We start from the raw sequence: 22050 nt of genomic DNA on the forward strand, positions 1-22050 counted from the left end.
GAAGTCGAATTTGCCGCTCCTGATCCTGAACCTTGTGGGGGATCTTGATCACCCCCTGCACTGGCCGTAACGACCATTTTCCTGTTGTACCTTCGTTTGGGAATCGGTTGTGCACTGTTCTTTAATTTACCGTTCCTAAGGTTCATACAAGATCTTGATATTGTCTAGACAAAAATAAAGCAATTGATTAAAACAATCTGCTTGACACTGTCCCACTGGGCGTGCCAATTTGTTTACGGTGATTTCCGGTAAACAACCGCTAGTCTTCCAAACTATAATAAATATGATTTGGCTACTCGCAGGATCGACTAGATTGATCCTAGGACACATAGTCAAGAAGATTGTCATCAACGTTCATTCGAACCATATTCATTATTTATCTTCTTCAATAAGCGTTGTTCAATTAAAGAACAAATAGTCTTGAAAATCACTTTGTTATATATAAATGTGACTTCAGCGAAAAGATAAGTAACATAACATAGAAAATTAAAAGGACTATTGAAACGTAAAGAATCTTAAACTGCAGAAATGTAAAAGACTTTGAAAGTAAATAACATGAAAGTAATTCGAAAGTAAATGACATTAAAGTAAAGATACAGAAATGTAAATGGCAAGAAGTAAACGAAATGCAGTAATTCTGGAAGATATTTAAAAACAAAAGATAATACCCATGTATTAAAATGGTGGTGTTATACGTACATTTTCTCAGCGAACTCTTTCTCTTAACGCTTGATACTTGAGTAAATATGTGAGTGATTTGTACAAAATGAACACACAGAATCCTAACATTAAGACTCCTATTTATACTAGTTTCGACCTTAACGGTCCTATACTAATCTGCTGCCACGTTTCTCATAAGAACTTCTAGTGATGTCATCTGTTACTTGGACAGTTACGAAACCGTCTTTGAATTTCAAATCTTCCCGCCTAAGTCTGTCTTCGACGCGTGGCAGTGTATTAAACAAACACTACGAAAAAAAAACACGCTAAGTAGTAATACTTGAATATATTTATAAATTTGTCTAAGTCCCCGAAGACACATACTTTTCACTAGCTTTCAGTATTCATTATCTTCATAGCGAACTTAGAAATCTTTACTCTCGAAGCATGACCATCAGTAGCCATTCTTTTATTTTTAAGGGATGGCCATCAGTAACCATCTTTCCTTCGATTTTCTACTTCTTCGAAGGATAAATACTACAAAACGAAATCTTTAGCTAACACCCACCCCTTTGGTTTCTTAGGCACCATGTGCGTTTCCAAAAACACTCATGCTTTCGGAGATACATCTCCAGACGCACCTTTTTTTTATTCCGTAAGTGCATCTACGGAAGCTTTCCTGTTATGTATCTTCAGAATCATTTTTTAATAAACTTGTGCCAGACTCTTCTTCTCCCTCATTCTCAAACTTTTCCATCTTCCCCCCTTCAAACTCTCTCAGACCTCAAAACTCAATTTCCCACCAAACCTGCTTTTTTCTCTTAAGTTCGACAGGGAGCATCAACTTCAACGATTAACACACTCCAAATCATTCAAAGATCAATATAATCAGTAAGGTTTTGAGTTTTTGGGGTATTTTTGAGTATTTTTCGTAAAAGAGTTAGAATATACTTTTAGGTGTAAGATGCTAAGATAGTTTTAGAAACCTAGTTTAGAGACAATGCATGTATTATTTGTTGTATATAACGGACGACCAGGACCTCAAAATTTTTATTTTGAAAGGTTCTAGAAGCAATTGTTGCATCTAAAGAGTTGCAAAAGGTTCCAGAGGTGCATCTACGGAACAAGTTAACGTTAGGGTAGTTTCGCATATGCAGCTCCGGAATGATCCAGATGTTATGTGTACGGGGTACATCCGTAGATGTATCTACAGAACCTTTCCTTATGTAGTTATGTTCAAATCCGGAGTCAAGAATTTTTTTCTTTTGTTTTTATAATTTATTTGTATCTAATTCAAATTTATTTGTTGAACCTTGCAAACCTTATGGTTGATAGGAGGGACCAACTCATACATGACAGGGTTGCACAACATGCATCTGTGCGACGTGCACAGAGCCAGATAGTGGCAGAGGGAGCCGGTGCCTCTGTTCCAGTAGAGGCCACAGTTGAGTCTACGCTACAGCCTACTCCGTAGCCTAGTGCACATGCCCCGTTCATTTCCACTTTTTCATCCCGGAGGCCTCGGGATGACAACGAGGGTACATCACAGGCCCCGTCCTCCCGCAGACCTCGTCAGGATAGGTCTGTGCCACTTACTGCTAATTGTAGCAACCTGCCCTAAAAATACAGACTTAGAGTCGCCACCTATTCTGAAGGGCGAATAGGAAACCCTACGCAGTTAAGAGATTCGGGGTAAGTTATTATAATCAGGTCGAGGGAAGGTGTTAGGCACCCTCAACCCTTTCCTAAGGTTTGTATCTAAGGTTAAGGCTTATGGCTAAAAGTTAAGGTTAATAGCTAAAGAAGTGAATAGGGGAAAAATTGAGATTTTAAGGAAGGGGACTCGCCTTGGTTATCCAAGTGCCTACGTATCTCCTTATGGAGAATCAGAGTCAACGTAGTTCGGGCACAGGGTTGTACGCCTTAGAATTGATTATGGAGGTGTTTGAAGGCTTTTTTAATGGCCTATCGTAGTTTTGAATTTGATTTGAAAGGCATTTTGAGTTGCCTGATTGAGAAGGATGAAAATCCGTAGTATCGTGGTTTAGTGTTTTTTTAGATGTTTTGGGCGTACAACCCTGATTTGATATGTCACCGTTAGATGCGATGACCTATAGATTTGGTCAGTATAGCTAACGGATTAAGGGGCATTGCTGGTTACTCAGATCGATAGATTGATCGTCGCGGGCAGCAAATTAAATGTGTTTTGAATTTTATGTATTTTTTATCTCTCGTCTAATGCGACTAATAGCTTTAGTCGGGTCGATGAGAGAATTAGTAAGAATTAATCGAATTAATATTTTTGCCAAATGGCAATGGGATTGGGCAAACCCTAATGTATTCGTAAATCTTCTTAGGATTTTTGTGATTTATATCAATTATAATTAATTAAATCAATTAAGTCGAATAATCGAAATAACCGAATAAATAATTCTAAACCCCTAATTATAACCCTAATCCTAATTTAATTATATTATTAATTTAATTTAACAATCCAACTATATACCATAAGAATATATTAATCTAATTAACCATTAAACAAATAAATAAATGAAACAATTAAGAAAACCTGGGGAGCAATCTTATGCTGCTAGCCTTTGAAGTCCCATGGTACACCAGCGTTTCCTGAGCCTTTTGATTCATCTTGACGTTGATCCTTTGGCTGAAGATTGAGGGTGTATTGTGAACTTGCGCCGGTGGGATGCGTTGGATCTACAGTTGGAACTTATCAAAGAAACAAATCAAAATGATATGCAGGGAGTGGGGATCTACACTCACTCCACTGGGCCACGTTTGCTTCTTTGCTAGTGGTACACACATAAAACAAAATATAAGAAAATATAATTGCCCAAAATTCAAAAGAAAACATCCGCGCGTGCAGACTTCGTCTTCCTCGTGGGGGAGGATCTTTTGCCCACGGTTTCTTCACTCTTTCGCTACGGATTTGCACCGTGGCCATACCTGCAATCCTTCAATCCGCGTTGTAAACCCAAATAAATCTCACATAAGAACCCAGATCATATAAACATTACCCCATGAACACAAAAACATCATTAATTTCTGTCAATTTGGCTTCTATCTGTGTGGCCCCAAATTGGTACTCATGAACCCTAGCTATGGCATATCACGGTACCTGTGCTTAAAACAAAATTGAGTTATCCAGAACACTTCTAAACTTCAAGGTGAACACGAATATGTTACCAAAATCAATTTATAATGCGCGTATGATGTAAATCGAAATCAAAATTTGGTCCAAACCAATGATATTGGTGTCACGATTCTGGACAGTATTGGAGACTTGTAATGGTCCAGAAAGATTCAGAGAATATCGAGGAACTCCTCTGAATCCTTGGGATGGCTCGAATTTGATTGAAACTTTGTCTGCTCTATCACCCTCATTCACGATTTTTTTTAGCGAAGTTGTGAAGCTTTGACCGAATTCCCTTGGCTGCCAACCCCTAATGCATTGCAATAGATCACATATATATAGTAGAGCAAATTAGGTCACCAATTTGGATCAAATATTCATGGAATCAAAGATTGAGATTTATTGCCATATTTGCTTTGATGTTTCTGTTTGTAGTGAGCTTGCAAATCTACTCCCTTTGCCTATGAAAACGTGGACCAGCTTGTTTGATTCTCTTTCTTTTTTTTGTAATCTGATAATAATAATTAAAATACTAATAACAAATAAACATAACAAACCTTATATTAATAATAATTCTGATGATATTAATAATGAAAATAGTAATTGATAATAGGTAATCAAACAATACTCCTAATAATTAGCCCTTTAATAATAATAAAAATACTTCTAATTAGAATCAATATAAAATCCTAATAAAAATGATTAGATTAATAAAGTTAATAATAATACTAGTTAACAATGACACTAATTAATAATTAATATTAACAATCACGATAATTAGCAGTAATATATTAATGATACTAATCTAATCATTAACAGTAGAAATAATAATACTAACACTAATAGTTAGTGGTTATTTGTTAAAAAAAGGATTAAACGATGGGGAACAAATGGGCCCAAAATAAATTGGATTTCCATGTTTGCTATTCACACCTCAATTTTATTTTAAACAATTTATAAGGGAATTTTATAAGAGATCGAGTTTAATAATAGATATATTAAACCCTATGGCTCTTAATTTTTAACACCCTTAATAAATTAAAAGATGTGAATTAGATCGGGCAAATTTTGGGGTATGACACTAATGATATTTCTCTGGTGCCACCTCTAGATGGTGATGACCCACTGCATCAGGATGCGGATGAGGGTTACGCAGGGGTCCCTCTGATACGTCGCTGCTGATAGGATATGCCGACCATACTTCCAGACATGTCGAGGATGGAGAGGTAACATTGCTCGAATTAATTCTTTATTTTTTCATTGGAAATTTATTATTTGTAACATTAGTTGTTATTAACATTGTTTTCATTGGGAATTTTCAGAAGAGTCCTCCCCAAAAGTTCTATAACCATGGCCGAAAGATATTATCTTAGGAGCAGCCACAGGAGGCGTGGTTCCAGGATGTCCTTGCTTCCTCTGGTCTGAAGGACCTTTGTAAGATTAGTTATAGCTTGATCCACAACAGGATGTTGATGGCATTTGCAGAGAGATGGCACCGTGAGACGTGTTCTTCCATCTACCTCATGGGGAGATCACTATTACATTGGACGGTGTCTCATGTATATTGCATATACCTATCACGGGTGCCTCCTCTGTCATAGTAGGATGACGAAAGAGGATGCGAGATAGCTTCTGGTTGAGGAGTTTGGGGTTGATCCATTAGGTGCGCTTGAGGAGGTGGAAAATACCCCCGACACTCACATGAGGTTTTCCTTCTCGTTACGGAGATTTAGTGAGGTGCTAGATGAGGCACGATAGGCTGATGGTGATCCAGCTGAGGTGGAGATACACAGACAGCGTGTGCTAAGGTGTTTCTTTTTATTTTTAACCGACACTCAGCTGTTTGTGGACACGAGCTCCACGTATACCGATATCGTTTAGCTCACGTACTTTTTGGATCCCGCGCGGATCCATGAGTACAACTGGAGGCGGCTACTCTAGCGTACACCTATTCGAGGCTGGGAGAGGAATGCATATGGAAGACTAGGACTGTCGCAGGAAGCTGTTCACTATTTGTGGTAACAATCTTATATCCTTTTATTTTTTTCACTACTTTTCATTCTATTTTCGTGATAATGTTTGATCCCGATGTTTTTTATTTTCATTTCAGGGGTGGATATTCCAGCACTTCCTGATGATAGTTAGATGGGGATCTATGCAGGAGTACATCGAGGACTGGCCACATGCTCGTGCCTTCATCCCCATGAGAGGGAACTAGGCGGTGGACCCTTACAGAGTCTATCTGGATCACATGGCTGCTGAGGACACCCACTACGACGTATATGTTGCCCACCGTTTGATGACAATGCACTATTCTTTGCATGGTTGGCATATAGTTTGACCATCACTATTCCATATCTTTTGGAGTGCGTCATGCGGCAGTTCGGCTACTGTCAGACGATACCCTGTCACCCTTCTGTCTCCGCTCCTCTTGGCTTGACCCGTAGGCAGTTAGATGAGATATTTGCTGACTATTAGAACCACATGGTTTCGGACGAGGCTCAGGTGACCAGAGAAGAAAGAGACTGAAGTTGCGCTGATGGGTACATCACGTCGCTCTTCACTATGTCACACCCCTACATGGTCTCCACTACAGAGGGATCACCGTCCAGACCAGATCATTAGGAGATATTACAGGAGCAGCAGTTTCAGTTGGACCACATTGATGATGTGTTACCTCGCTGTCGTCAGATAGTTGAGATAGGGCAGACAAGTATTAAGGGAGGTTTCTTCTCTAAGGGGTCTGGTGCCAGGCGTATACTGGATGATATTATCGAGGTGGTACATGGGGAACTTGTGTACCGCAGACATCGCGCCAGGACGGGTGTGATAGTAGACGGTAGAGGTAGAGGAGACGACAAAGGAAGTGGTGGGCGCAGAGGAGGCGCTAGAGGCAGAGGAGAGGATGCATATGTTTTCCAGCACACACTAGCGTGATCGTGCTGATTATTTTGATGTTTATATTTTGATGACATTGATTTTACTTTTTTTTTATGATGTTTATGACAGATTATGTCTATTTTGATGATGTACATGCTGATGTACTATATAAGATTGAGTAGACATATCACTATTTTGATGTATTATTTTGTTGCACAAAAAAATTGAAATCAGATAGAGAAATATAACTGGTTTAAAATATAGCATAATATTTCGGAGCTACATCTACGGAACATCCTGGTGTTGAGACGTTCCAGAGCTACACCTACAAAAGGTTTCCTGACCGAATTAAAATAAAATTTTCCCATTGTTTACTATGTTTAAGATGCTTCCGCAGATGTAGTTTCAGAAAAAAATAAATTCTGGAAAAAATTGGTACTTTCTGATATGTATCTCCAGAAGCAAAGCAGGGGAGACATTAATGTAATTGCGTTAGGTGCCTATGAATATCAAAGGATGAATTAAGAATTTGCCTTTATGATCACACAGGTGCGTGAGCACCACCAAGGACGGAAAAAGTAATGTCCCAACACAAATACAACTTCAATACTCACACTTAGGGCTGGACAAAAGATGCCGAACTGTTAAAATCCGACCGGTCCGAATGCAATTTTACTGTTCGGGTCGGGCCACATCGGATTGTCGGATTTATCGGATGGTTGATTCGGATTTTAGTGGGCTACTTCGGTTCGATTCGGTTGAAAATGTTAGGCCCATCGGTGACCGAAACCGACCGAGCCCAGCTATTACTTATTAAAAGTACTAGGGTTTCAGAATACAACTCAATTTCTCACATTCATTTTTCTTCTTCTTCATCTAGCGCCGCCCCCTCTCCTCTCATCTGTTGAACTTCAACCTTCACAATATTGAATCTTCAATGTTTTCATCATCTATGCCTTCATCTCTACTGCTCTATCTCTTTCTCAATATCACCCTTACTAATATATTAGTTTTGAAACGCAAACCCTAACCCCCAAATCCAGAAAAAGATCACAATGAAAGCTTCTTGTTATAGAATCCTTCAGGAAAACAATACATATATTTATTTATGTCTTTTTTTGTTCGTAGTTCTCGATCTGGTTTGCATTCTACACTCGGTTGGAACATTTGAAGAACATCTTCCTAATGTTTGTCTAAAAGGTATAATATGTTTTGATTTGTTAATCTCATAGATACTATTTTGTTATGGTTTGATTTGTTTCACTAACATTTATTTTATGATTTTTATAGCTACCTCTTTCATTGAGGTGTCTATACCTCGTTGCTATGTTGAATCAGAACCTTCTTATTATAGAGGAGGTTAGTTTAGTGTTGTTGATTGATTCTTTTTGTTCAGATCGGCATTGCCTTTGTATTTTTGTTCATTTGTTTATCATTGTTGAATGGATAAATGGTTTCTTAGATGTTGGTGGTTAACTCTATTGTGAAGTTGAATGGAATGTCTTTTATTTTTTGTTGAGATTCATAGATCTGTGTACTCAATTAGAAATATAGTTAACTTAATAGTTTCTTGTTGTGAAAATATTGTGACCCAAGCACTTTGTAAAATGAAGTGGGATTGAGCAAAAATAAGTTTTGAAATTTTATTCTAAATGTTTATTTTGAATTTTGATTCAGTTCCACTTTAAAGTCATTGTTCTTGTTTCGTATTGTTAGATTCAAAATTTTCAGCTGAAAGGCAGATAGGAGAGACATCACTGCATGAAGCAAGCTCTATATCTCATCTGATTTTCATATTGGTAACTCACTGGCTCTTTTGTTTTTTGTGGTTGATGAGCAAGTGACTTCACATATTTGTTGCAAGATTTTATATTTATTTTAACTTTTAGTTAGCTAGTTTTGATTCCAAGTTGGTTTTGATAGTTATTTATTTTGATTGTAGGTGTGTGTAAGACCAAAATAATAGAGAAATCCATCTCTATATTGTTGAAAGCTGGTTTTGAAATAACACAGTTCAGGTTGGTGGTAATAATTTTCTGGTTGTTTTGATTTTTAAAGTCCTACACATTAACCTCACTCTTTGATTGCAGATTCATGAAATTCATCGTTCTTGACCATGGGAAGACAATGGGAATGCATAATATGAAAACAGAATGAGAGTAGAATGAGAGTTGAAAGTGCTCTTTCAACTCACTAATTTGATTTAATGCAGGGCAATTTGTTATGCTCCTGGATTTAATGTTGTGAATTGGACAATTTGTTATTTTACAATGTTTAGGTGAAGTATGTGAATGTTCATGCTACATCTACACTTGCTGGTGATTTAGCTAAGGTTAATACAATCAAAAAGGTTTTTAAGAATACATCAGAATTGAGACTAAGGTAAGAAATTTATTTACTTAAAAGTTTTAGAACCCAAACAACTTCCTGTTATTGATCTTGAAGCTTATTTATAGTTTCTTTCTTTTTTCAGTCAATGATTGGCCATTGTCTTGGTGGTTTAGAAGCTATAGCAACTATCTAAGCACTAACTACTGGCTGGTTGCATACGATCATTAACCAAGATGTACTCTCTTAGCCTAAAAACTCATCTTATTAATCAATCGTTAGACGAAAAACTGACTATCACACAATCTTAATGAATAATAAATCTGATGGCTATTTTTCATTTTTCTGCAGAATTTGAAAGAGGATGTTACAATTGTTACTGTACCTAATTTTTAGAAAAAACATGAAGTTGGTGTTGGTAAGTAGGTTATTGTTTTGGTGTGAAATTTTGAATATTGATTAACATGAAAAAAAACTATGTTATTGACATTTATTTATTATCTTTTTTTGCAGCAATCTCCCAATTCATTTGGATTTGGTGGACACAATTTTTAACATTTCTGGATGCAGTGAATATGGAAAATTAGTTTATGCGGACTTTATGCAGTGAATATGGAACATTAGTTTATATGGACTTTATCTAAGGAATTAGAAACATCTCATTGATATGAGTGGATATGAAAACATCTCATTTAATTTAGTGGGTATCATGTTCCAACAATAACTTAGAAGGATGAATTAAGCTAGCTCAATAATCCTTAATAAACTTTAAAAGGATGAACTAAAATTGCTAAAAATAGCCCTTTATATTAGTGCAAATAAATAAATACTTTTTTAATAAAATAATCAATATTTTTTGTATAAAAATTAGTTAATTTTGTCATTTTAAAATTTAAATAACATTCACGTTGAAATTGAGTTTGAAGAAATTTGACTGGGCAATAACTTGATTGTAAATAAGAATTTTTTTTAAAAACAAAACTAGAAAAAAAGCTATTGGATTTATTATTGGGTTAGATTTATTGGCCCAACAGTAAATGGGATCCGAACTAATCCGCTCCAGTTACCAGATTCGTTTAAACCCGAATCCGAAAAAACCCAATTTTTAATAGGGTCGAAATTGGGCTTATATGTATCACCCGAGGGTTGGGCCGGATTGGGGTTTTGGGCCCGAACCGACCCGAACCAATGTCCACCCCTACTCACACTTACACCAGGGTGAGTCTGGATCCAACTCTCACATTATAGTACTTAATTCAGCTTAAATATTAAATTAAATGTGTTTGGATCTTATCTCTAAAAATTAATTTAAATTGTGAGATTGTCCTCACATATTTATACATTAAATAGTTCGAAAATATAAATAAAGTGAAATTTGAAACAAACTACAAACAATACAAAGTCAATTTTAATACAAATAAATTGTCGTTTTTTTACTGAGTGCAGTCGGTGACCAGAAAGAGCATGATACACTGTGCTTTCTTGAAAAAGGTTTGAATACCATGATTTCTGGAAAAGGAGGTGTACGTAAGTAATAATCCCAAACACAAACAACAATAGCCGAAAAAGAGATGGTGGAAAAAGCTGTTTGGCCCAAATCTATTTTTATATTACTTAAATTTCTATAAAAAAACGCTAATCACTTCTTTAGTTAATTTATAATTAAAATATTATCCTCCAAAATAGTAATTTTAATATTATCATTTTTACTAAAATATAAAATAAGAAACTGAATAACTTCAATTTAACTTTTTTTTAATGTTTTTGTCACGTCACTAAAATGATGGTTCTTGATCTTTAAATACTAAAATCCTAATTTTTATTATTTAAATAATACAACCCTCAATAATTAATATACTCAAGTTACAAAATTTCACTTTATTTTCTCTTTTTCTCTTTTATTGTTGATACAAATATATTTATAAATGGGAAAAATGTATGTTGATACAAATAATTTTATAAATGAAAAATGTGTATTATTGAACAAAAATTTACTAACACGAGAAAAAAATGTATTGTTGAAATAAATATTTTTATAAACGGAAAAAAAGTCTAAAGTTAATAGAAATATTTTTATAAATGAAAAAAATATATATTGTTGATACAACTTTTTTTTTATAAACGTACAAAATTATATAATGATACAAATATTTATATAAATGACAAATTATATCTATTTTTGTTTACTAATTCCTATTAAATTTCAATTTTACTACTCTTCCTTTTTGTATATGTATATTTTTCTCTGCAAATTTGTTGCTTTTGCCCAAAAATTTAAATTAATAGGTGTGTTCATGAAACGAGTAAAAACATTCTCATTCTCATGATAAAAGCCCTCCCAAAGGCTCTGACTGGTTAGACTTGAAAACTATTCTCTTATTTTTTTAATTTCTAAAAATTTTTTATCATCAAATTTTAAAAATATTTAAAAATATTTAATCATAATATCCCCTTGATTTTCTTTGATCTTTTAAATATTTTTTACAAATGTCATTGATAAATTTTTTAAATATTATTAAGTTTAGTAAATTTGTTTTCATTTTTGTGGTACAGAGTTCCAATCTTATATTAAATTATACTCCTTATTATTAGAGGTATCACTTTCTTATTTAAAAGATTTCTTTTTTTACATATTGATTTTAAATTATAGAAAGAAATAATAATGCCATTGAGATGAGAAAGAAAATGAACTATTACAGTAATATCAAATTCTACTGAAACTTTAGTAGCTATCATAATAGGTCAGAGAATTTTACAAAATCATTATCTGTCCTAACAGTAACGTTGGGGCAAGAAACACACTTTTTGAGGTGTGTGGGCAGGAGCAACAGTATGCTGCTATATACGGAAAAAAAATCTATTATTGATCTAAATATTTTTATATACGAAAATTTATTATTGATACAAATATTTTTGTAAACGATGCCTAAACAAAAATAATATTTATATACGGAAAAAAATCTATTATTGATCTAAATATTTTTATATACAAAAATCTATTATTGATCTAAATATTTTTATATATAAAAAATGATATTTATGATCCAAATATTTTAAATTAAAAAAATGGTATACGGAAAAAATTATTGATCTAAATATTTTTATATACGAAACTTTACTAATGATCCAGATATTTTTGTAAACAATACTTAGGGATGTCAACGGGACAGGAAATATCCGGAGGATGCTTTCCCGCTTTCCGCCCCGCCCCAAATTTATTTCTCATCCTCGTCCCTAATTCCCGCCGCAGGGGAATATATTTCCCCTCATCCCTATCCCAACAGGTCCCACAGATATCCACAGAGATCGAATTTTAAGAAAATTTATATACTATTATGGCACTAGTATTCTGTTAAACACATATATTTTACATCTTTTTAAAAAAATAAAAATAAAAATACATCTTGCATCAATAATAAAAAAAAAAAAACAAAAGAACTTGACGTAGAACTTGTTGCTACCATGTTTCCGTTAATTTACTACCGCAGTACCGCTGTCATTCAACACAAGTGGTTGATTATGCGTGACAAATATATAACTATTAATGACTCTTCATTTTCTAATACGTTAATAGTTAATATTTTTTATGTAAAATTATATAATTATATATTATATAATATATAAAGTATAAAATTAAATAATATGGTCGGAGTCGGGGAATCTACGTGACGGAAGATACTTTCCCAATTCCTGCTCCAAAGTGTTATCAGGGAAACTTTTCCCTCCATCTCCGTCTCCGCAGGAGAAAAATTCTTCAACTTCGATGCTCCGAACAGATAATCTCCACAGAATTTCCATTAACATATGCAAATTAACATCCCTAACCATACCTAAACAAAAAATAATATTTATATACGGAAAAAATTTATTATTGATCTAAATATTTTTATATACTAAAAATGGTATTTATGATTTTAAAATGGTATATAGAAAAAAATTTATTATTGATCTAAATATTTTTATACACGAAAAAATCTATTGATCGATCAATTTTTTTTGTTTAACCTTTTATTTAAAATAAATATATTATGTAATATAATGTGCATACCAAATCAGAGCCCGTGCATATGGAAGTGTATGCTACTTTCACATAAAGATAAAGAAAATAAATCTCATTTTAATTTCAATATCATTATAATATATATATATATATTAAAAGAAATATGGGGTGTATAGGTTTCTCTCATCATTAAATAAGTTGTGTTTCAAAACATATTCCCTCCTTTTTTTATTATAAATAAATTTTAACTTTTTAATTTATTGAATAAATAATACATCTATCTATATTTAGTCTAAATATATTTTTTATTGAATAAATATAAAATGTCAAATTTAATGACACATATTTATATTTAAGGGATAATAGCTATTTTGTCCCCTGTCATATGGGCGAGGTTTGAAAAACGCCCCTGTAAAAAAAAAAAGTGTCTCCCATGAGTATTGAACCCACGTATTAGTAATTGCAAGGGGGCACCACCAACCACTAGGCTATTTTACCTTTGTTGTTCTAATCTTGCATTAAAGTATATATATTATAATAATTTCTGAAAACATGTTTATTAAGTATTTATTTAGGTCCTTATGTTTTAATATTATTGTTAATCAATGGTAATGTTTTATTAATCAATATATTAACGTTAATATATTTATTTAGGTTATGAATTTTTAATATATGTTTTATTATTATTATTATTAATTTAACATTAATATATTACATGAATTGCATATTTACCGTTAATATTTAAAATATTGTACATAATATTTAAAAAATATTAAATATCATTGATATTTAAAAACGTTAATATTTAAATAACTTTAAATATTTAGATTATTAATTAAAAATAACGTTAATAAATTAGTTTAAAAGCTACATTATTTTTTTAAAACATAGCCTATGAAACATGACTAACAGTATATTTTAAAACATAGCTTATAAAATATAACTAAATTAATTTGGTTCAGTATTTTTTAAATTAGTTTATAAAACATGACTAAATTAAATTTTTTTATGTAATTAAAAATAAACCAAATTAAAACCAAATTAAAATAATTTAAATTAAAACTAAATTAATTTATATTTTATAATTTAATTAATTTTAACAATAAAATAAATATTAATTATAACAGTATTAATTAATAATAATGTTAACTAATATTAACTAATAACTATAATATAATTATTATATTTTAACTGATATATTTTATAATTTAATTAACTAATATATTAACTAATTTATTAAAAAATATTTTAGTAGATAAATATATTAACGTTAATATTTTACAAAAGTAAAATAGAACAACAAAAGTAACTAATATTTGACAAAAGTAAAGTAGATAAATACAACTTAATGTAAGAATATGACAAGAAAAGTAAAATGGCCTAGTGGTTGGTGGTACCCCCTTGCAATTACTAAGACATGGGTTCCCATGGAAAAAAAAATTTTAGCTTTAATATTTGATATTTTAACAACTAAACAATAAAATAATAATAAAACATGCCACATTGAATTAAAATAAATAAAAGTTCCAACTAAGCCTGCCACGTCATTAAAAGTTATTTAAAAAATAAAAAATTCCAAGTAAGTCTGCCACGTCATTAAAAGTTATAAAAAATAATAAAAAAATTCCAACTAAGCCCGCCACGTTATTAAAAATAATTTAAAAAAATAAAAAAATAAAAAATATGGTTGCCACGTCATTAATTTTGATGATTAAATTTCTTGAAGGGGGAAAACAGAGGAATCTTCATATGTTAGGGGCGAATCCAAACTTTTTTTTTACAGGGGGCGTTTTTCAAACCTCGCCCATATGGCAGGGGGTAAAATTGCTATTATCCCTATATTTAATAAATATTTACATTTCAGACATTCTCATTTACTTTCATTAATTTTTTAAAACAATTCTCTTAATATATAATTTATGTTTTAGCACCCAACAATTTTCTCTGCGACTGCATAAAACGCAATGATTTAAACATATTAAATATAACAAAACACAAACATATAATCATCATATTCAAACTTCTTATTGGAAGTGGGTAAATATAAAAAAGAATTTGTTGTTTTACCATATAATCCCATAGAAAATCATAATATTACCCACCACAAGGTCACATGTGTGCATGTGGGACTCTCATTGCTTATATTCTCCTGCCCCGACATGGTCGGCAATACCATTATCATAATTCATAACCCAAAAAACATCTCTATCATCCAAGAACACACTTGGGCACACACACTAATAATTTTATATGACACTGAAAAAATACCACGTCACATGAATTGAGGTTAAAACCAATGTGTGTTAGGTTTATTTGGAGAAATAGACCTCTCAAATGAATCTCTCTTATCTCGAGGAAAAGTCAAAGTTTGACTTCATAATTATCATGTAGTATAGTATGATAACTTTAGTACGAAAAAACTTTGGTGTATTTATGGGTTGTTTCTCAATTATTCACAGATTTTTCGATGGTCTGAATGCATGCTGTATAAGAGTTACAGGACAAGTATATGGTCCCCAAATGAAACATCGTATGCCCTTCTTTTTTACTGCTGTCTGTCAATCAAATATTTCTTAGAATATCACACGAGTAGGTCGGTCGTTCTTGTTAGAACACAGATTTGTGTTGAAAAGATTATGCGCAGCAATAAGAGTTGGGAGAGAGTAAGGTAATAGAGAAAAGTCTCAAAGCTTCTATTAACAAGTGTAACCAGTTTATTTACATAATGTTGGCTATTTATAAGTGACACACACACACCTGCCAGCTAGGATAACTAACCAATAGTAGCTTAACTAAAACAAAGAAAACTATACAGTTTTGAATTAATCTCAACACTTCCCCTTAATTCATAACTGTTTAGCACTTATAACACCAAGCTTGTTTCTCAAGAACTCAAATCTGTCAAGCTTTAGAGCCTTTGTGAAACCATCTGCTAGCTGCACTTCAGTTGGACAATACTGCACTTCAACCATCCCATTATTTACTTGTTCTCTAATGAAATGGAATCTTGTATCAATGTGTTTACTCCTGCCATGTGAGATTGGATTCTTCGTAAGACTAATAGCCGACTTGTTGTCAATTCTGAGTATGAGAGGCTTCATCACTTCACACCTTAACTCCTTCATTACTGAATTCAGCCACATTGCTTGACATGTTGCAAATGTCCCTGCAATATACTCTGCTTCACAGGATGAGAGTGCAGTCACCTGTTGCTTCTTGGTACACCATGATATGCTAACCTCATTGAACTTGAAGACATAGCCAGAAGTGCTCCTTCTATCTATGATGTCTCCACACCAATCACTATCCGAGTACCCAATTAGTTCATCCCTTTCACTTTTGTTTCCACTTGGGAACAACAAGCCAAACTCCTTTGTGCCTTTTATGTACCTAAGTATCCTTTTAGCAGCCATCAAGTGAGTTTTTCTTGGATCCTGCATGAATTTGCTAATCACACTGACTGAGTAGCATATATCGGGTCTGCTATTGCACAGGTATCTTAGTGAACCAACTATTTGTCTAAACAGTGTTGGATCCACTCTCTCTTCATCACTGCACTCATCAATCTTTGAGTTTGTCTCTGATGGATTTGAGGTTGAGTTGCACTTACTCATTTCAAACTTCTCAAGTAACTCACCAATGTACTTCTGCTGGTGCATCAGTAATCCTGTCTTTGTCTTCATAAATTCCATACCAAGGAAGAATGAGAGTTCACCCAAGTCAGTCATCTCAAATTCAGACTTCAGTTTGTTTTTCACTTTCTCAATGTTTGCTATTTTGCTTCCAGTGATTAGAAGGTCATCCACATATAGGCAGATTATCATGACTTCTTCTTCTTTTGCATTTTTCACATATACACCAAATTCTACTGTGCACTTTGTAAAACCTATTTGAGTTAGGAACTGGTCAATCCTTCTGTTCCAGGCTCGAGGGGCCTGTTTTAAGCCATACAGGGCCTTATGAAGTCTATACACCATTTTCTCCTTGCCTTGTATTTCAAACCCAGGGGGCTGTGACACAAACACAACCTCTTCAAGTGGACCATTTAAGAAGGCTGATTTGACATCTAGATGATGAAGTGACCATCTTCTTTTACAAGCTAGGGCCACTACTAATCTCACAGTTTCAAGCCTCGCAACAGGGGCAAACACCTCATTATAATCTATACCATGTTTTTGCAAGAAGCCTCTAGCTACCAACCTGGCCTTGTGTTTTGAAATTGTTCCATCAGGATTTAATTTCAACTTAAACACCCACTTTACATCTATTTTCTTTTTCTTGTCTGGCAAGTTAACTAGCTCCCATGTGTGATTCTTCTCAATTGAATTGAGCTCATCCACCATGGCCTTCTTCCAAGCATCTATCTTCAATGCTTCTTCATAATTGATAGGTTCAGAGTCAGCTAATAATGCAAAGTGAATAATATCACCTTCATCATTTACTGCATTATCTGAAATTACTTCACAGTCATTCAACCTCCTTGGAGCATGTCTGATTCTTTCAGGTCTCATAGTACCTTCTACCTCTACATGTTCATTTTCATTATTCAGTTCCACTTCTTCATTTTCTGAATCACCTGTATCATCGTTGTCCACTTCTTCATTTTCTGATTCATCACTTGAGTCAGGATAAATGCAATTTTGTTGGTTTTCTCCACTGTACACTGGTTCCTCTTCCCATCTCCACTTTTCAGCTTCATTCACAATCACATCTCTACTGACATGTACCTTTCCAGTTGCAGGGTTATAGAGCTTATAGGCACCTGTGGGGTGATAGCCTATAAGTATCATGATTTCACTTTTATCTTCAAGTTTGCTTCTTCTAGCATCTGGTACATGCTTATAGCACAGGGATCCAAAAACTTTGAAATGCTTCACACTGGGTTTTCTTCCACACCAAGCTTCCTCTGGTACTTTCAATTTCAGCTTCTTTGTAGGACATTTGTTTAGGATGTAAGCAGCTGTAGTTACTGCTTCCCCCCAAAATTTATGTGGTAGATTCTTTTGCTTGATCATACTCCTTGCCATGTTCAGTAAAGTTCTGTTCCTCCTTTCAGCTAATCCATTATGCTGAGGTGTATATGGTGCTGTTACTTCATGCATAATTCCCTGATTGGTGCAGAAAGCTTCAAATTCTTTTGAGGTGTATTCCCCTCCTCCATCAGTTCTTAAGATCTTAATAGACTTGTCACTTTCTTTTTCTATTAAGACTTTGAACTTTCTGAATACCTCTAAAGCCTCACTCTTTAGCTTAATTGTATACAGCCATATCATCCTTGTGAATTCATCAACAAATGTGATAAAGTATCTGCTTCCCCCTAATGAAAACACTTCAAATGGTCCACAGATGTCTGAGTGGACTACTTGCAGTGCCACATTAGCTCTCTTTGGTGCTTCAGGTACAAATGGACCTCTACTTTGCTTACTCTTAACACACACTTCACAGATGGTTTTTCTGACATTCAGTCTTGGCAGGCCATACACCAGTTCTTTAGAATTCAATTCACTAAGACTTCTAAAGTTTAAGTGGCCATACCTTTTGTGCCATAATTCTTCAGCATTTTCACTTACTGCAGCTGACAGACACATCATGTTTTCACTTGATATGTTGCACCTATATGTTCTATTCTTTGACATGTTTGATTTGAGCACCAAGTTCTTCCTTGAATCAAACAGCTTCAGAGAATTACCATCCATGGTTACTGAGAATCCCTTCTCCACTAGTTGACCAATGCTCATGAGATTACACTTCATCTCAGGAACATACATCACATCCTCAATAATGACTCTCTTGCCATTATTTCCTTTAATCACTATATTTCCACTGCCTTCTGCCTCAAGGCAATTGTTGTTAGCAAGTTTGATACTTGTCTTCTTGCTTGTATCAAACTTTGTCAGCCATTCTCTATGTGAGGTCATATGGTTTGAACAACCTGAATCAAGAAACCACTCCTCATTCTTAATTCTTTCATCACTGGTTGTGGCCATCAGCAGCACTGTACCAGATTCATCTCCATGGGCCAAATTTGCTTCTTCAACTGATTCCTTTTTGAACCAACATTCATCAGCAAAATGTCCATGCTTCTCACAGTTGAAGCACTTCACCTTGCTTTTGTCAAAGTCCTTCTTCTTGTTCTGATTTCTGCCAAAGCCTCCTCCTTTTGAAGATTCAGCTTTGTCCTCACCCTTGTTCTTTCCACTCTTGGACCAGCTTGGCTTGCCTTTTCCTTTTCTTCTGAAATCCTTCTGATTTCCTTCTTTCTTGCAGGTCTGAACTTGAAGGGCTTGTTGAATTGATCTCTCAGAACTTCTATCAAACACCAGGAGTTCATGTGCTTCTAGTGAATTTTGCAATTCTTCGATCTTCATTGTTTTCACATCCTTTGCTTCTTGGATAGCTACAACTATGAAATCGAACTTTTGACTCAAAGATCTCAGTACCTTTTCTACTACCATTTGATCTGTAATATTGTCCCCACAGGTTTTCATTTGATTTACAATGGCAATTAGCTTCGAGAAGTAGTCACTTACTTTTTGATCTTCCTCCATCTGCATCATCTCATACTTTCTTCTGTAGGATTGCAGCTTCACTTGTTTCACCTTTTCTCCACCATTGTAATAGCTTTCTAAGATGTCCCACGCTTCTTTGGATCTTGTTGCTTTTGATATCTTCTCGAAGTGTTGATTATCGACATTCTGCTGGATGTAAAACAAGGCTTTACAGTCTTTTTTCTTGGCTTCTTTGAATGCATTTCTCTGTGCATCGGTTGGATTTACCACCAAATCCTCGTAGCCACTCTGCACAATATCACTCACTTCTTGTGCTCCAAACAGAGATCTCATCAGTGCACTCCATCGATCCCAGTTCTTGCTATCAAGAACCAAAATATTTGATCCAAGACCGTTGCTATTCATCTTTTCTGACCATAAGCTATCACTTCACAGTATCCTTGATATCGAAACCAGGCTCTAGATGCCAATTGTTAGAACACAGATTTGTGTTGAAAAGATTATGCGCAGCAATAAGAGTTGGGAGAGAGTAAGGTAATAGAGAAAAGTCTCAAAGCTTCTATTAACAAGTGTAACCAGTTTATTTACATAATGTTGGCTATTTATAAGTGACACACACACACCTGCCAGCTAGGATAACTAACCAATAGTAGCTTAACTAAAACAAAGAAAACTATACAGTTTTGAATTAATCTCAACAGTTCTCTTTTTTTGAATAGTCAACAGTATTTTTTTTTCTTGAGGAAGTCAAATTGATTATTTTTTTAGATGTCGACTTTGGTTGGACTTTACTTTCCTTCAGCAGAGATAAGTTGATTTGTTTTTGGTGTTGCTCCATAGTTTGGGAGCCTCTACCTTGAAAGATTCTTGTGAGGAGTTTTATAATTGAAGTGATTCAAATAAACTTAACGAGCCTTGACAAATCATAACTTTTTAACTTGTTGGGTGTTAACTATATTTATATATTTCTATCACTTTTATTAATCTAGACAAGGGGATGAGGTACAAATTTTAGAGAAGAAATGGTAGAAATTAATTAAAGTTCTTGAAATTTGATTTTTTTTTTAAGGCATCTAAAGGGATTATAAAACATTTTTAAACACATTGTATTGGTGTGATTTATATAAAGAGAATGTGAGATGTTGTAAAAATATTTGAGCAGAAAATAAAGTTGGTTCGAGATACTATTTTTTAACAACTTACTTGTAATCTCTTACAATAACTTTTGGAATTATAATGAATCACAAAGTTGTTTTTTCTCTTAGACTACTCCAATTTGATCGGACAAACAAGTTTATTGTGTACTCATCTTTTATATTTCTCTTGTTTGGTGTGGATTTGCTTACACCGTTTGACAGGTTATTTTGTTATTAGAGGCCATTTATTTTGGTCGCCAATGTTCTTTGTCTCATACATCATTATTCTCAACATAATTAATATTGGTGTTAGATTTTCAACGAGAAAGTCTTGGTGTAGTTAACTCTTTCAATTTCACAACAACTGAAACCCTCCGTAAGGCAAATGGATTAAGTTTACAAGTGAACATCATAGATTCAAAATAGGATATCGAGAAGTTCTTTTGAAGACAATAATTTTAGATTGTGGAAAGTGAATATGCAAGCAAGTTTAACTCAATAAAAGTATATTGAAGCATTGATGGGTGATGCATCAATGCCTTCACACATAGCACAAGCATAGAAGATCAAGATGGTGGATAATGTCAGAAGAGTCATTATCTTGTACCTCATAGATAAAGTTTTAAGGGAAGTTGTCAGGAAGAAGACTGTAATTTAGATATGAGAAAAACTTGAATCATTGTATATGACCAAGTATTTGCCTCACAAAATGTATTTGAAATAACAACTCTACTCATTCAGAATGATACAAAACAAATCTTGTTGTGACTCCGAAAAATCCTCAATTCAAGCTAAGTACAACTCAGCGTCCAAGTAATGAGTTTGAAAGAGCATATATGAATAACATACCATATGCTAATATAGTAGGTTCTTTTATGCATGCTATGATCTGTACTAGGCAAGACATATGCAGTGAGCCTTGTAAGTAGATATATGACCAATCCTAGAAAGGCGCACTGGAAAGCATTGAAGTGGATTCTAAGGTACATAAATGAGTCTGTAAGCAAAGTCTTAATTTATGGTGGAGCCTGTGGTGATGATAGTAAAATAAAAATAGAAGGATACTATTCACTATGCTTGACACGACAATCAGTTGGAAAGCAACGCTTCAGAAGGTTGTTGCCTTATCAACCACTGGAGCAGAATATATTGCCTTCTCTAAAGCTATGAAAGAAGCATTATGGCTTAAAGGTTTTGCCAAGGAGCTGAAACTTCAAGGTCAAGAAATCACTAATAAATGTGACAACCAAAGTGCAATACTGTTGAAGCGGTAAAGCAGCAAGTAAAAGTATGTGTTTTTGTTTTTATTGTCTCCACAGGGATTAGTGCGAGGGAAATAATCTCGTTCAACAATCTCCATGTTTCTGAGCTTGGTTTTGAATGGTTTAA

At 33.9% G+C, this 22050-nt stretch overlaps 1 pseudogene; it reads left to right on the plus strand.

Annotated features, from left to right (window-relative positions):
- The window catches only part of LOC131605177 (AP2-like ethylene-responsive transcription factor PLT2), a 12156-nt pseudogene extending 2530 nt beyond the window's left edge, over positions 1 to 9626 (plus strand).
- The last annotated feature ends 12424 nt before the right edge of the window (positions 9627 to 22050 follow it).

Source organism: Vicia villosa, linkage group LG5, assembly GCF_029867415.1.
Source record: "Vicia villosa cultivar HV-30 ecotype Madison, WI linkage group LG5, Vvil1.0, whole genome shotgun sequence".
Classification (NCBI taxonomy): domain Eukaryota; kingdom Viridiplantae; phylum Streptophyta; class Magnoliopsida; order Fabales; family Fabaceae; genus Vicia; species Vicia villosa.